General features: G+C 37.5%; 1 protein-coding gene across 12 annotated transcripts in view; it reads left to right on the forward strand.

Moving 5' to 3' along the window:
• Nucleotides 1-17,500, forward strand: part of CDIN1 (CDAN1 interacting nuclease 1) — a 274,755-nt gene that overhangs the window by 79,134 nt on the left and 178,121 nt on the right. The gene's annotated exons all lie outside the window — the stretch shown is intronic.

Raw genomic sequence — 17,500 nt, forward strand, 5'->3', positions numbered from 1 at the left:
GATAATACCTACTAAAATATCATTCAGTAGTACATGTTGGATTTTTATTTTTTTATATTTTGTCAGGGATTTTTTCCCTTTGATTTTCTTTGAATCTGCAGTTATCAGTGACTGGTGGCCCAGTTACCTTGTGAAGGTTTCATTTGAATGAATTAAGTACTTCCCCTAAAAATTCAATATCATTTCAATAGATGTAGCCTCCAAAGTAACCTGCAGTGATGCTTCATGAGCAAATCACATGATGTCAGAATGGTATGGTTTCGATTTAATCAAGAAAGAGATTAAAGTGGATGTGTGTTATTTTCAACTTCGCCGCAGCACCGCCATTTGTCAAAGTCAACCTTCTGATTGCTTTGGACCTACTGCTATCCAGGTCTTGTCAAAATAGTAGTCAGCATAGTCTGAAGCAGGTAGACTGGCCTATATAGAGCAGTATCAAACACAGTAAAACAGAATTCATTGACTTGTGAGTTATGAAGTTAATAGGTTGATCATAAATTTTGTAGCCATTAATTTATCTTTATAACACTGGCACATCTTCAGTACATTTTTCTTTTTATTTTGTACCGTTTTATACAGCAGAGTTAAATAGTACTGAATATAATTTTGATGTATACTGTATATCAGAATCCTATAATTCCAATGCTAGGATTAAATGTCTTGCATGAATACACTGGAGAAGGACATGAGCATATTTAGAAACATATCAAGAAAAGGGTATTTCAAGAATGTGGCTTCTTGGAAAGGAGGCAAATGTAAATATTGTATGCTTGAATTACACTATGATTATGTACAATCAAATAACACTATTTTGAAGCTTTTTCTTTTATAATTGGTTGGGTTAATGGTTGTTTTACTGTGAGTTGTTACAGAGTCAGGTTGTTTTTTTTTTTTTCCTGAGTAAAATCATGACAGATATTTGATGTTATTTTTAATCATCATACTAGGCTATTGTGAAGGCACCTTTTTAACTCCATGTTTGCCAGTAGGCTGACTGCCAGTCAGAAACGCTGTATTAAAATATTTCTCTGGACAGAAAATGGTTTCAAAAATCTTTTATGACTATGTGACAAACCGTAATTGAGGGTTTATCATTTCAAAAAGTGACAGAAAATGTTAAAATTAATGCCAGGTTGTAGAAGTCAATTAATCTGCTGATGGTGCTAGGTTATCTTCCTTTCTTTTCTTTGTCTTTTTCATTCCCTCTTTTTCATTCCTTTTCTTTCTTTTTTTTTTTTTTTCTTAAAGAGCTTTAAGTTACTGTGGCTTATATTCTGACACTTTCTTCCCCTTCAGAGCATGGGCCTGGCTGGCCTTTGGCAATGAAATTCAATGCACATGGCTGCGCAGTCAAATCATCAAATTTCCCTGTGTGTATATTAGAGTTTTGTAATGTGTTTCCATTATGGAACAATGTGGGGATAATTGTCTTTGGTAGCAATTAGCTAACAGGTTTGTTCAGTGCTATTGGCAGAGGCATCCATCACCCCCTTCCCTGACCACACTTTTTGTCTAGTGTGGACTATGGAGATCAATAGAATTCTATATAGGGGAAATCACCTCAGCTTTAATGAGCTGCAAGTCTCAGTCTTGGCTTGTATTTTTAATTTTTTCCTCTTAAAACTAGAAATCAGGCAAAAAAAACCCTATTCTTTTGGGAGTGGATTGTACTGTGTATTTACTATTACTTTCATTAGATCAATGCTCAGTTTTAAATTGTTTTTACTTCTGTGAAAAGGTATAGCTAATAGCGTGGGACATATAAGCCATGTAATTTTGATAACGTATACTTTAGGACTATCCACTTTAAGGAGTATTGTTGAGTTTCTCACGTGATAATTTTTAGGATATGGTATATACATTCTGTCTAGTGTCTCAGTAGTTAAAGAGAAACCTGAGTGGCTCTTGTGATGACAAACAATTTTGTTGTACACATTTTGTTATTGCTCCTGATTAAATAATGTTCTATAGCCTTTTAGACTACTTTTGTGTTGTACTGTTGCTTAGCCTCACAACAAAACTAGTGTACTGATAGGATAGATATTTTGAGTTGAGCTCTACAGGGACTGAGTATAAGTGCCTTGGCCATCATCCTATGATTATTACTACATAAAGCTGGTCCTAGAACCCAGATTCCAAGTTTCATCTGTTCAATTGAATTATTTTTCTTCCTCCCAAATTAGACAGGAGGAAGTTTATCCATGTTGTGCCATTTTCTCTTCCTCATGAAATCTGAAGTCAGGCTGTTCTGGGAGAGAGTAGTTAGCATCTCTGGTTTTCTGTGGCCTCGAAATCACCCAGGGAGGTGGGTGGAGCATATGAGGCCAGTGTACAGGTGAGTTGTAAATGGAGTGGTAGCAAAGGGTGTGAAGTAGATGGCCGAGCTGGTGCTCACACTCAAGGCTTCCAGCTCCTTGTCAACAACTCTTTTTATTGCATTACACTGAATAAAGTAGCAGTTAGAATAATTGTTGGGGAAATGCTTTTAGACTAGCGTTGCAGGTTTTCCTGTCACATCACAGACCTGGGTAAAAGCAGGAGATAAAGAGCTCTTCACTCATCATGCCATCAATCCAAGTGATTGAACCCTACCCCACTCAGTAGCCTTTCTTCCTAGCAGAGGTTATTACCAACAACATTATGATTAATAATAAGTAATAGGGAGACTCTGTTTGGATATGTTTTTTTTTTAAAGTGAGTTGTTATATTTTTAACAAATCATTTAAGTATCAAAGTATCAAAATACATATTTTTCTGTTTTATACCATGTTTTCTAATTGCACTGAGAGTATAACTGGAAAGTGCTGACCAGTTATGGACTGAGTTGCTTAAGGAAGGCTAAATTTTAATCCCATGTTTTATAATCCACCCCTGGGATCACCTTTCCATCTTAACTTTTACAAGAATGCTAGTGATTTTACCTGTTTTTTTGTTATTGTTCAATGCTCCCTGATTTTAGCACAGGTCCTGCTCCCTATTAACTTTCAAATGTTAAATGTGTGAGTGAGTGATGAGTAAATGAGTAAGTTTCACACTAATAATGGTGACTTTCTACTAGGAGCATTATAGAAAAACTCTGTTAATGAAAACTCTAAGTATAGAAAACTGTTAATGAAAATTTTATGAGTAGTTATGATAATGGAAATATCCTTAAACAGGATAAAATTGTCTAACTAAATGTTCAGTCCTTTTATGAAAATCAATCCTCTATAACTTATAAGGTGAACACTATTATTAATAGGGAGGTTGACATTACAATAAAATTGTAAATCGACCATGTTTACTGCTCCTAAGTCTGAATATAAGGCAGATTAAAATTTCTGAAGAACCATTGAGAAAATACCTCAATCCTCATTATAAACTGATGTTTTTGCTTATGTCCTGGAGATTTTATACAGCTTGCCTTTGCTTTCTTTCATATTGCTGTATAATCTTTCTGGCTTTGGGATAGACCAAGGTTAATAGTCACATCATTTGAAACTGAGCCATACAGTTGAATGTAATTTGCCGTAAAGATGAATGTTTTGTAGAGTTCCTCTTTATTTTCTTAAGGGGGTGTCCTTTTCAACATAATGTGTATAATCCCTGCCTCCACACACACACCAGAATGGGATTATGATTTCCCTGATGGGATTACTAAATTTTGTTCTTACTTTTTGAATGAGCTTAATTTTAGTTTTCAAACAAACTGGTTTATACCTTTTGCCAGTATGCTAGGCCATCAAAAGATGGTATAATCATCTTCAAAACCTGAGTTTAATAGAAGAAAGTATGAGAAAGCATCCAGTAGGTGTCTAGATCTGATTAGACTTTGAGTGGTCCCTTTCTAACAATAAGTGGATATTAATTCCTTTGGAATTCATATTCTTCATTCCTCTGCAGATTGTCGAGAGCTGTTTGAATCCTAGCTATATTCCAGGCACTATGTTAGGTGCTGCAGTGGATGGAAGAAAGGATAAAACTCATCAAAGAACTCATAGTTTAGTGGAATGTGTCATGTGTGTACCTAACACAAATTGAGTATCCCTTATCTGAAATGTCTGGGACCAGAAGTGTTTCAGATTTTAGATTTTTTTTTTTGGATTTGAAATATTTTCATTATACTTACTGGAGGAGCATCAAAAATCCAAAATCCAAAATGCTCCAATGAGCATTTCCTTTGAAATGTTCAAAACATTTATGGAGCATTTCAGATTTCAGATTTTCAGATTTGGGATGCCCACCTTATGATCCTGTCCGTGCCTTTAGAGGTAAAAACATCTCTTTGAAAGGAGTCAAAGAAGAGATGTGTTCTAGTTTGTAGAATTAGAGGAAGCCTCATGGATTGAGGCTTCAAGAGAAGATAATTTAAGACAGAGAACTCTATGAAAAAAGGAAAGTTTGTATGTACAATCTTAGTGGGAATTAAAGTTGGACAAATTCAGTTGGGGTTATATGATAGAAGATATTGAAATCCAGACCTAGGTATTTATATTTAAATTAACAGGGAATGGGAAGCCACTGTTGGTTCTGAATAGCAGAGTGACATGATGAGAGCTTTTATTTAGTTTTTTATGGCAGTGCTTTTCAACAAGACAGATACGGAAGATATCTGATAAGGTGTGGCTGTGTCTCCACCAAATCTCATCTTGAATTGTAGTTCCCCATAATCCCCACGTGTTGTGGAAGGGACCTGGTAGGAGGTAATTGAATCATGGGGGGCAGTTACCCCCATGCTTTTGTTCTTGTAATAGTGAGTGAGTTCTCACAAGATCTGATGGTTTTATACGGGCTCTTCCCTCTTTGCTTGGCACTTCTCCTTCCTGCCGCCATGTGAAGAAGGATGTGTTTGCTTCCCCTTCCACCATCATTGTGCTGAACTGTGAGATAACCAGGATTTGTGTAATTCCTAGCACTTTCCTGTAACTCCACCACCTCTCTTCCACTCAAGAAAGCAAATTGGAATAAAACCGAAGGAGAGTACTATTACACAAATAACTAAATCAACTCTCATTTATTTAAAAGTACTTTTAAATAGATTTGGTATTAGTTATAAATAACTTGCAGCTCACTTTGTAACAGATCATGACACAGAACCATGTGTTGTTGACCACAGTTAAGAACCAAGGTTGAAGATGATCCAGGAACACTGTAAAATGTATTGAAGTAAGGTAATTCTGCGTGTAGTGAGAAAGACCGACTAATAAGCTATTGCATTATCTTTAGCAAACTTTAGGTCTGAACTAGGGTTTACAATGAAAGTAATAAAGGAAATAAAGTCTGTAGACATGGCAATTTACTGGATACTGGTAGTGAGGAAGTAAAAGGAACCCAGGATGCATCTGAGATTTAAAAGTTGGGTATCTCATGCTAAGAGGAATAAGAGTTGCTTTGAATGAGAGAAGGAAAAAAATGGAATTCACTTCAGGCTGTGAAATTCAGGTTCCAGACCATAGTTTATAGAAGAGTTTTATAAATGTGGAAATGTGGGCTTCTTTCTCAGAGCCCCATATTTAGATTTGTGAATCAGGTATAAACGGAATGGTTTTTCCAAGCAATTTCAAATAGGAGGAAGCACTTCGCATTCTACTTGTGAACCCTCATTTGATTCTTAATTATTCAAGTGTTTATTTAATCCACAAAATTATTAATGATTAAATTTTCATTTGCATGATACCTACATATTTCAAGAATTAATACCTTATTGAGAAGTGAATACATTGAGCTTCTCTAGCTCATTTTAGAGGGTAATGCTTCCAACTGTTCGCAAGCCTCCTGTTTATTGATCACACTTTTTTTTTTTTTTTTTTTGAGACAGAGTCTCGCTCTGTTGCTCAGGCTGGAGTGCAGTGGCACGTTCTCGGCTCACTGCAAGCTCTGCCTCCCGGGTTCACGCCACTCTCCTGCCTCAGCCTCCCGAGTAGCTGGGATTACCGGCGCCCACCACCATGGCCGGCTAATTTTTTGTATTTTTAATAGAGACGGGGTTTCACCATGTTAGCCAGGATGGTCTCGATCTCCTGACTTCGTGATCCGCCCGCCTCAGCCTCCCAAAGTGCTGAGATTACAGGCCTGAGCCACCGCGCCCAGCCTGATTACACATTTATTAAGAGGGAAATATTGTTTCCTTATGCACTGCATGAGGGTGCTTTTTATATTCTTGTAAAATATTAAAACATAAAGAAAGTCTTAGTTAACAAACTTTTAAAGCTTCTGCATGGTGCTATGTTTTCAATTTCTTGAAAGCTCCATTGTATCATATTTTATCCTTTGAAATGTGTTGATCTAGACAATTCAGATGAAATTCTAGGAGTAGGAATGAACTTATTTTGGAATCTATGCTTTTATTGATAAAAAGTTGTATCTTTGGTTAGGCATTTTCTTGTATCTGTTTGTAGACTTGCTTTTTACTACTGGTGAAATGAGAAAATAACTTATTTTCACTAGTTTGGAGAAGACATATAAGAGTACATGCATTGTGTGATAAATATTAATGATAATAATTGTATTGAAAGATTTTGTCATTCAAGAAGCTCCGTGTTGGAAATTAGATTTCAACTATGCTTTATAGTGTAAAGTGTAGTCTGTAACCCATGATTGTGGGTACAGCAGAGGATGGTTTCTTGAAATTCAAAAATAATCTACCTTGGCTGTTAATGTTGATATTTTACTGAGCTTATAAATCCTGCTTACTATAGAAAACCTTTACTGGTTAATGTTCTTCCCCTTTTATTTTTCTCAACTCGTGAAGAAAATTTAAATATACGAAAAGCAACCTGATCAGTGAACAGGTTGTTAGGATAGAGAAAGAGGATGGTGAAAGAGTAGTTGAGGAAGGTCCAAAGAGATTGCAGGGTTTATCCAGAACCTGAAGAGACACACAGAATCAAGGATTGATGACCTATGTTGTTTCATTTGGACAGAAATGGTCTTTCCCACCACCACTGGAGCTTTTGTCTTAAGAAGACTATGGAAGTCAAAAATGGTTCATAATGTATAGTGCTTATGTATGCTAAATTTTCTGGTGCAATCCTGATTTCATATAATTTTTTTTTCTGTTTAAAGAAAGTTATTTTTATATTTATAATGCAGTGGAATTTTCTTAGAACTTCAAAACATACTTTCATTTACATATATTGATACATAAGAAAAACCCTCTTTTTAGTTTATATTTCTTATCTTAGGGTTTGTATGGGATATTGACTTGACATTTTTGGTTATTCCAGGATATTTATTGAAGAATCATGCAGATTTGTTTTTCTTCTTTAGAAATACAATAACTTAATGGAAGTACTTTTTGTTTATCTTAAGGGAAGTAGTTACTGTGGATGCCAAATTATATTGTATCTTTGCTCTTTTTAATAAAGGGCTGTTGTTATTTTACTTCTTTTAAAAAATCAGGTAAATTTACTAGGGGATAGAATTTTTGCCTGAGCCTATCAGACACAAAGTCTTTTTTTCTGACAGTTTCATAATTATTGAGTGGAATTGTGGAAGTTATGGAATACAAAAATCAAGTAATTCTCCTCTACTCTCACTGATGAAATGTACTAGACTGAGAATCATCATGGCTGGTATTTTCAGGGGATTTTACAGCTAAGTTGATTTGCCGTTAAACCTAGTCTCTTTGTAGGTGTTCCCTTCTGCAGTCTACTGATCTTTTTCTGTATCCCATCCCTGCTAACACTTACCCCTTCCCCTCACTATACATACACATTTGCCAGAGACTGCAAGATTGTCAGAACAATGTTCTTGGTTATATTGTGCCTATCGTATGGATCTCTGTTTAATTGTGTTATGTTCTCCCATTTGATTTTCATCCTTAGACACCAATTTTGACCTCTGTATTTAGATTTCCTTTTAGCCTAATTCATTCTTCCTGCAAAGTACTTCTGCACTTTCAGTTTTCTTTTTCTCCTGGGTTAGAATGCCCCAAACTTCCCTATTCCTTGAATAGCTCATTTCTTGGTTCCCATTATGTTTCTGCCACCTCCATGCACTGTCTTTGATGAGCTGTCAGTTTTAATGCTTTCTCATGTCCTTATTTGGTTATTAGCTGCTTAAGGCAGTTCAAATAAGCAATGATAATAAAATTTGACACTTACATGCACATATTATATACCAAGTACTTTCTAGGTGCTTTACCTACTTGGATATTTATTCCTCATAACAACTTTATAAGTCAAGTAGTAGTATTATCCCCATCTACAGATGAGGCAACCGAGGTACCCAGAGCTTAAGTGATTTGCTGCAGGTCATGCAGTGAGCAGTGACAATGTGATTCCAGAGCCTGTGCTCCTCACAATTATGTTCAACTACTCCCCTTTGGAAAAAATGTATTTTATAGCACAGTTTTGTCTTCTGAAAGTTAGTTATGTGGCAAATCATTTTCATGAGTCAGAAAGCTTGAAAGTCAATACTGTAGGTAACAAATGTTCTTGCCTGGACAAACTCATCAAATTCCCCAATTTACCCAAAAAGAGCTCTTATTTTTTGTAATCCTCCAACACACTTTTAAGTGCTTGTGTAATTCATTTACTTATGTCACATAGCACTGTCTTTGTAAAAAGGAGCCTTAACATATGAGTGCTTAACCTTTATTTCTTAATCATGAGCTTTTAAATTGTTATTGTGCTGACATAATTAGGTGTAGCACCTAAAACGCTTTGTGTGTACAGCTATAAAAAGAAAGTAATGTGATCTAGGACAGACAGTAAAGCTGTATCTAGGAAGAAATCCTATGGAAGGTTGAAATTCAATGTGGTAACTGCAATTATCTAAAAGGAAGTCTATTACTTTATGATAAAACTGTCAAAATAATGATTGGGTACTCCTACAAATTGTACAGAGAATCAATAAAACCAATATTACGTCACGGTTTGAGAATTTAGGAATTCCACTTTTCTTCTTATTCATGAGAAGATGCTAATATATTTAAGAATGAGATGATACGAAGTTTTTCTTTTGTGCTTCACTTTATAGCTCTTATTTTAGAGTTATTAATACTATTTTGCTTAAGAAGCTTGATGAACAACATTCTTGGAAAATATGAATAGTAATTTTTCATTAGCCAGATAAAAATATGCAGACAATATGAGCTATTTTCTTTGCAAGAACATAAAATACAACACGTAGAGTAGATTGTAGATAATTTCTGCTTCATTCAGGACCTATATCTTGGCCTCTTGGATTATAGTTGATCTGTGATGTCATTGTATACAAGCTAACCTTTGTATTTTAAAGGGGATTACCTAACTTACTCTTGCTAAAACTGATTATTATGTGTAGGTAAATGCTTTGTCTTCTTCACTAAGCCACCTAATCTCCAATTTCTTGTTTTTGTTTTTCAGTCTGAGAAGATGTTTTATATAATCAATACAGGACTAATTTTTCTTGGGCTCAATGTTCCTTGTCTTGGTTCATTGCCTAGATACATCCATAAATATTTGTTGACTTGAGGTGAATATTTTGTTGATGATGTACCTACCATTTCCTTGTGACTCTAGGGTTGAGAGGGTATCAAGGAATTTTGTAGCTAACACGTAAAACATTTCAATAGAACTTTATAGTTGATAAGAAGTTTTGATATATATTTATTGGACACATAAATAGCTCTGACATAGCTAAGGCAAATGTTACGATTGCATTTTATAAATGATAAACTGAATTTTAGGATAAGTGACCAGCTTAGTCATACAGTTAGAAAGGACAAGAGCTGGGACTTGAATTTGGAAAACCCAAGCCTACATGTCCTGCTTACACTTGTTACATGCCTGAATGCACAAATGAACAAACAAAGGCGGGGGGAGGAGCCAAGATGGCCGAATAGGAACAGCTCCGGTCTACAGCTCCCAGCGCGAGCGACGCAGAAGACGGGTGATTTCTGCATTTCCATCTGAGGTACCGTGTTCATCTCACTAGGGAGTGCCAGACAGTGGGCGCAGGTCAGTGGGTGAGCGCACCGTGCGCCAGCCGAAGCAGGGGCGAGGCATTGCCTCACTCGGGAAGCACAAGGGGTCAGGGAGTTCCCCTTCCAGAGGTGACAGACCGCACCTGGAAAATCGGGCCACTCCCACCCGAATACTGTGCTTTTCCGACGGGCTTAGGAAACGGTGCCCCAGGAGAGTATAGCCCGCACCTGGCTCAGAGGGTCCTACGCCCACGGAGTCTCGCTGATTGCTAGCACAGCAGTCTGAGATCAAGCAGCAAGTCGGCAGCGAGGCTGGGGGAGGGGCGCCCGCCATTGCCCAGGCTCGCTTAGGTAAACAAAGCAGCCTGGAAGCTTGAACTGGGTGGAGCCCACCACAGCTCAAGGAGGCCTGCCTGCCTCTGTAGGCTCCACCTCTGGGGGCAGGGCACAGACAAACAAAAAGACAGCAGTAACCTCTGCAGACTTAAATGTCCCTGTGTGACAGCTGTGAGGAGAGCAGTGGTTCTCCCAGCACGCAGCTGGAGATCTGAGAACGGGCTGACTGCCTCCTCAAGTGGGTCCCTGACCCCTGACCCCCGAGCAGCCTAACTGGGAGGCACCCCCCAGCAGGGGCAGACTGACACCTCACACGGCCGGCCAGGTACTCCAACAGACCTGCAGCTGAGGGTTCTGTCTGTTAGAAGGAAAACTAACAGAAAGGACATCCACACCAAAAACCCATCTGTACATCACCATCATCAAAGACCAAAAGTAGATAAAACCACAAAGATGGGGAAAAAACAGAGCAGAAAAACTGGAAACTCTAAAAACCAGAGTACCTCTCCTCCTCCAAAGGAACGCAGTTCCTCACCAGCAACGGAACAAAGCTGGACGGAGAATGACTTTGACGAGCTGAGAGAAGAAGGCTTCAGACGATCAAATTACTCCGAGCTACGGGAGGATATTCAATCCAAAGGCAAAGAAGTTGAAAACTTTGAAAAAAATTTAGAAGAATGTATAACTAGAATAACCAATACAGAGAAGTGCTTAAAGGAGCTGATGGAGCTGAAAACCAAGGCTCGAGAACTACGTGAAGAATGCAGAAGCCTCAGGAGCCGATGCGATCAAATGGAAGAAAGGGTATCAGCCCTGGAAGATGAAATGAATGAAATGAAGCGAGAAGGGAAGTTTAGAGAAAAAAGAATAAAAAGAAACGAGCAAAGCCTCCAAGAAATGTGGGACTATGTGAAAAGACCAAATCTACGTCTGATTGGTGTACCTGAAAGTGATGGGGAGAATGGAAACAAGTTGGAAAACACTCTGCAGGATATTATCCAGGAGAACTTCCCCAATCTAGCAAGGCAGGCCAACATTCAGATTCAGGAAATACAGAGAACGCCACAAAGATACTGTTCGAGAAGAGCAACTCCAAGACACATAATTGTCAGATTCACCAAAGTTGAAATGAAGGAAAAAATGTTAAGGGCAGCCAGAGAGAAAGGACGGGTTACCATCAAAGGGAAGCCCATCAGACTAACAGCGGATCTCTCGGCAGAAACCCTACAAGCCAGAAGAGAGTGGGGGCCAATATTCAACATTCTTAAAGAAAAGAATTTTCAACCCAGAATTTCATATCCTGCCAAACTAAGCTTCATAAGTGAAGGAGAAATAAAATACTTTACAGACAAGCAAATGCTGAGAGATTTTGTCACCACCAGGCCTGCCCTAAAAGAGCTCTTGAAGGAAGCGCTAAACATGGAAAGGCACAACCGGTACCAGCCACTGCAAAATCATACCGAAATGTAAAGACCATTGAGACTAGGAAGAGACTGCATCAACTAACGAGCAAAACATCGAGCTAACATCATAATGACAGGATCAAATTCACACATAACAATATTAACTTTAAATGTAAATGGACTAAATGGTCCAATTAAAAGACACAGACTGGCAAATTGGATAAAGACTCAAGACCCATCAGTGTGCTGTATTCAGGAAACCCATCTCACGTGCAGAGACACACATAGGTTCAAAATAAAAGGATGGAGGAAGATCTACCAAGCAAATGGAAAACAAAAAAAGGCAGGGGTTGCAATCCTAGTCTCTGATAAAACAGACTTTAAACCAACAAAGATCAAAAGAGACAAAGAAGGCCATTACATAATGGTAAAGGGATTAATTCAACAAGAAGAGCTAACTCTCCTAAATATATATGCACCCAATACAGGAGCACCCAGATTCATAAAGCAAGTCCTGAGTGCCCTACAAAGAGACTTAGACTCCCACACATTAATAATGGGAGACTTTAACACCCCACTGTCAACATTAGACAGATCAACGAGACAGAAAGTCAACAAGGATACCCAGGAATTGAACTCAGCTCTGCACCAAGCAGACCTAATAGACATCTACAGAACTCTCCACCCCAAATCAACAGAATATACATTTTTTTCAGCACCACACCACACCTATTCCAAAATTGACCATATCCTTGGAAGTAAAACTCTCCTCAATAAATGTAAAAGAACAGAAATTGTAACAAACTGTCTCTCAGATCACAGTGCAATCAAGCTAGAACTCAGGATTAAGAATCTCACTCAAAACCGCTCAACTACGTGGAAACTGAACAACCTGCTCCTGAATGACTACTGGGTACATAACGAAATGAAGGCAGAAATAAAGATGTTCTTTGAAACCAACGAGAACCAAGACACAACATACCAGAATCTCTGGGATGCATTCAAAGCAGTGTGTAGAGGGAAATTTATAGCACTAAATGCCCACAAGAGAAAGCAGGAAAGATCCAAAATTGACACCCTAACATCACAATTAAAAGAAATAGAAAAGCAAGAGCAAACACATTCAAAAGCTAGCAGAAGGCAAGAAATAACTAAAATCAGAGCAGAACTGAAGGAAATAGAGACACAAAAAACCCTTCAAAAAATAAATGAATCCAGGAGCTGGTTTTTTGAAAGGATCAACAAAATTGATAGAACGCTAGCAAGATTAATAAAGAAAAAAAGAGAGAAGAATCAAATAGATGCAATAAAAAATGATAAAGGGGATATCACCACCAATCCCACAGAAATACAAACTACCATCAGAGAATATTACAAACACCTCTATGCAAATAAACTAGAAAATCTAGAAGAAATGGATAAATTCTCAACACATACACCCTCCCAAGACTAAACCAAGAAGAAGTTCAATTTCTGAATAGACCAATAACAGGAGCTGAAATTATGGCAATAATCAATAGCTTACCAACCAAAAAAAGTCCAGGACCAGATGGGTTCACAGCCGAATTCTACCAGAGGTACAAGGAGGAGCTGGTACCATTCCTTCTGAAACTATTCCAATCAATAGAAAAAGAGGGAATCCTCCCTAACTCATTTTATGAGGCCAGCATCATCCTGATACCAAAGCCTGGCAGAGACACAACAAAAAAAGAGAATTTTAGACCAATATCCTTGATGAACATTGATGCAAAAATCCTCAATAAAATACTGGCAAACAGAATCCAGCAGCACATCAAAAAGCTTATCCACCATGATCAAGTGGGCTTCATCCCTGGGATGCAAGGCTGGTTCAATATACGCAAATCAATAAATGTAATCCAGCATATAAACAGAACCAAAGACAAAAACCACATGATTATCTCAATAGATGCAGAAAAGGCCTTTGACAAAATTCAACAACCCTTCATGCTAAAAACTCTCAATAAATTAGGAATCGATGGGACGTATCTCAAAATAATAAGAGCTATTTATGACAAACCCACAGCCAATATCATACTGAATGGGCAAAAACTGAAAGCATTCCCTTTGAAAACTGGCACAAGACAGGGATGCCCTCTCTCGCCACTTCTATTCAACATAGTGTTGGAAGTTCTGGCCAGGGCAATTAGGCAGGAGAAGGAAATCAAGGGTATTCAATTAGGAAAAGAGGAAGTCAAATTGTCCCTGTTTGCAGATGACATGATAGTATATCTAGAAAACCCCATTGTCTCAGCCCAAAATCTCCTTAAGCTGATAAGCAACTTCAGCAAAGTCTCAGGATACAAAATCAATGTGCAAAAATCACAAGCATTCTTATACATCAATAACAGACAAACAGAGCCAAATCATGAGTGAACTCCCATTCACAATTGCTTCAAAGAGAATAAAATACCTAGGAATCCAACTTACAAGGGATGTGAAAGACCTCTTCAAGGAGAACTACAAACCACTGCTCAAGGAAATAAAAGAGGATACAAACAAATGGAAGAACATTCCATGCTCATGGGTAGGAAGAATCAATATCATGAAAATGGCCATCCTTCCCAAGGTAATTTACAGATTCAATGCCATCCCCATCAAGCTACCAATGACTTTCTTCACAGAATTGGAAAAAACTACTTTAAAGTTCATATGGAACCAAAAAAGAGCCCGCATCGCCAAGTCAATCCTAAGCCAAAAGAACAAAGCTGAAGGCATCACGCTACCTGACTTCAAACTATACTACAAGGCTACAGTCACCAAAACAGCATGGTACTGGTACCAAAACAGAGATATAGATCAATGGAACAGAACAGAGCCGTCAGAAATAATGCCACATATCTACAACCATCTGATCTTTGACAAACCTGAGAAAAACAAGAAATGGGGAAAGGATTCCCTATTTAATAAATGGTGCTGGGAAAACTGGCTAGCCATATGTAGAAAGCTGAAACTGGATCCCTTCCTTACACCTTATACAAAAATCAATTCAAGATGGATTAAAGACTTAAATGTTAGACCTAAAACCATAAAAACCCTAGAAGAAAACCTAGGCAATACCATTCAGGACATAGGCATGGGCAAGGACTTCATGTCTAAAACACCAAAAGCAATGGCAACAAAAGCCAAAATTGACAAATGGGATCTAATTAAACTAAAGAGCTTCTGCACAGCAAAGGAAACTACCATCAGAGTGAACAGGCAACCTACAAAATGGGAGAAAATTTTCGCAACCTACTCATCTGACAAAGGGCTAATATCCAGAATCTACAATGAACTCCAACAAATTTACAAGAAAAAAACAAACAACCCCATCAAAAAGTGGGCGAAGGACATGAACAGACACTTCTCAAAAGAAGACATTTATGCAGCCAAAAGACACATGAAAAAATGCTCACCATCACTGGCCATCAGAGAAATGCAAATCAAAACCACAATGAGATACCATTTCACACCAGTTAGAATGGCGACCATTAAAAAGTCAGGAAACAACAGGTGCTGGAGAGGATGTGGAGAAATAGGAACACTTTTACACTGTTGGTGGGACTGGAAACTAGTTCAACCCTTGTGGAAGTCAGTGTGGCGATTCCTCAGGGATCTAGAACTAGAAATTCCATTCGACCCAGCCATCCCATTACTGGGTATATACCCAAAGGACTATAAATCATGCTGCTATAAAGACACATGCACACGTATGTTTATTGCCGCATTATTCACAATAGCAAAGACTTGGAACCAACCCAAATGTCCAACAATGATAGACTGGATTAAGAAAATGTGGCACATCTACACCATGGAATACTATGCAGCCATAAGAAATGATGAGTTCATGTCCTTTGTAGGGACATGGATGAAATTGGAAATCATCATTCTCAGTAAACTATCGCAAGAACAAAAAACCAAACACCGCATATTCTCACTCATAGGTGGGAATTGAACAATGAGAACACATGGACACAGGAAGGGGAACATCACACTTCAGGGACTGTTGTGGGTTGGGGGGAGGGGGGAGGGATAACATTGGGAGATATACCTAATGCTAGATGACGAGTTGGTGGGTGCAGTGCACCAGCATGGCACATGTATACATATGTAACTTACCTGCACATTGGGCACATGTACCATAAAACCTAAAGTATAATAATAATAATAATAATAATAATTACAATAAAAGAAAAAAAAGAAAAAAAAAAAAACAAACAAAGGCAATGAACGAGTGGGAGAATCTGTGTCTTCTGATTTCAGATTCATCCTCTCTCCGTTATTTAATGAATGTAAATTGACTGCATTGTTTAGATATTGCCCAAGTGTTTAGCATCTCTTACTGTCATAAGAGTTTTTCTTCTTTTTACCTAAATCTCACCTATTATCATTGGTGCATATTTCCACAATATGTCGAGCTGGAGTCCCAGTTTGATCCTATACTAGCTGTCATCCTGGGCGAAGTCTTCCAGAGTCCTAGTTTGCTCTTCTTTAAAATCAGGTAACAACATTTACCTTTCAAAGTTAAACAGTTTAAAGATGATTTTGTAAATTGCCTAGCATGTTACTCGGCACATAGTAGGCACTCAAAGAATCATGATTTTTATAGTAATAGGCAGTAGTATTCCAACAAATACTTATACTTGAGCCATATGAAGGATTAATTTCCCTTCTTCATTAGGTACTCTTGAAATGTGAATTCTCTGATAATTTTAGAGATCCTTTTCAGAAACCTCTTGAAATGATGTTTACAATGCTCTGTATGGGCAGAAATTAATTATGGTCTTATGAAAGCTACATAGAATAGAGGCTGGCCTCAATTTCCTGAATTCGTTTTCTAATTTATTATATGTTATAGTAACAAAACAACAGCATATGTTTAGATCTATCTGCATATGCACTATGGAAATTTACTTTTTTCCTGCTGTAATTACCCATACTTGTATCTTATATTTCTGGAATTCTTATAACCAACATTCTCAAAAGTAACAGGGGTTGATGTTTTTAGTGGTAATGAAAGGATTAAGTTTGTCATAAGGTCATTTCTGGGAGAAGCAAGTCTACTAGAAAGCTTTTACTTTTTTAAAATAAAATTTTATTTTGGGATAATTTTAGACTTACAGAAAAGTTGCAAAGATAGTACAGAGAGTTCTGCCTATATCCATCACTCAGTTTTAGTTATCCCTAATGTTATCATCTTATATTACTGTGATACATTTGTCAGCACTAAGAAACCCTCACTGGTACCTTACTATTATTGATTACACTCCAGACATAATTCAAATTTCACCAGTACCCAATCCAGGATGCCACATTACATTTAGCTATCTTGTTTCCCAAGTCTCCTCTGGTGTGTGAAAGCAATCTTTTCTTGTTTTTGATGATCATGATGTTTTTGCAGAGGATATTCTGCATAATGCCTTCAGTTTGGGTGTGTCTAAGGTTTTTCTCATAGATTTGGGGAAGAATAAGGTGAAGTTCCCTTATCATTATATCATATCAAGGGGTATGTGGTATCAACATGATTTATCACTGGTTATGTTAATCTGTTGGTTAGGTTAGTGTTTGCCAGATTTCTCCATTGTAAAATTACTATTTTTCCCTTTCCGTGCTCTCTTCTTTGGAAGCAAGTCAGTAAATTTAGTACACACTCAAGTTGAGGAGAATGATTAAACTCTGCCTTCTGGAGAGAGGAGTGTGGAGAGATATTATTTGGGTTTCTTCTGTAAGGAAGTTTAGTCTCCTCTCCCTGTTTATTTATCATTTTCATATTTGAACTTATATATATGTATAATTTTGAGATACAATCCCACTAAACAACTTTTATTTAGATTTAGAAGTTAAATTTGTAGCATACATTTTAATTTTTTCT

Source organism: Pongo pygmaeus, chromosome 16, assembly GCF_028885625.2.
Source record: "Pongo pygmaeus isolate AG05252 chromosome 16, NHGRI_mPonPyg2-v2.0_pri, whole genome shotgun sequence".
In the NCBI taxonomy this organism is placed as follows: domain Eukaryota; kingdom Metazoa; phylum Chordata; class Mammalia; order Primates; family Hominidae; genus Pongo; species Pongo pygmaeus.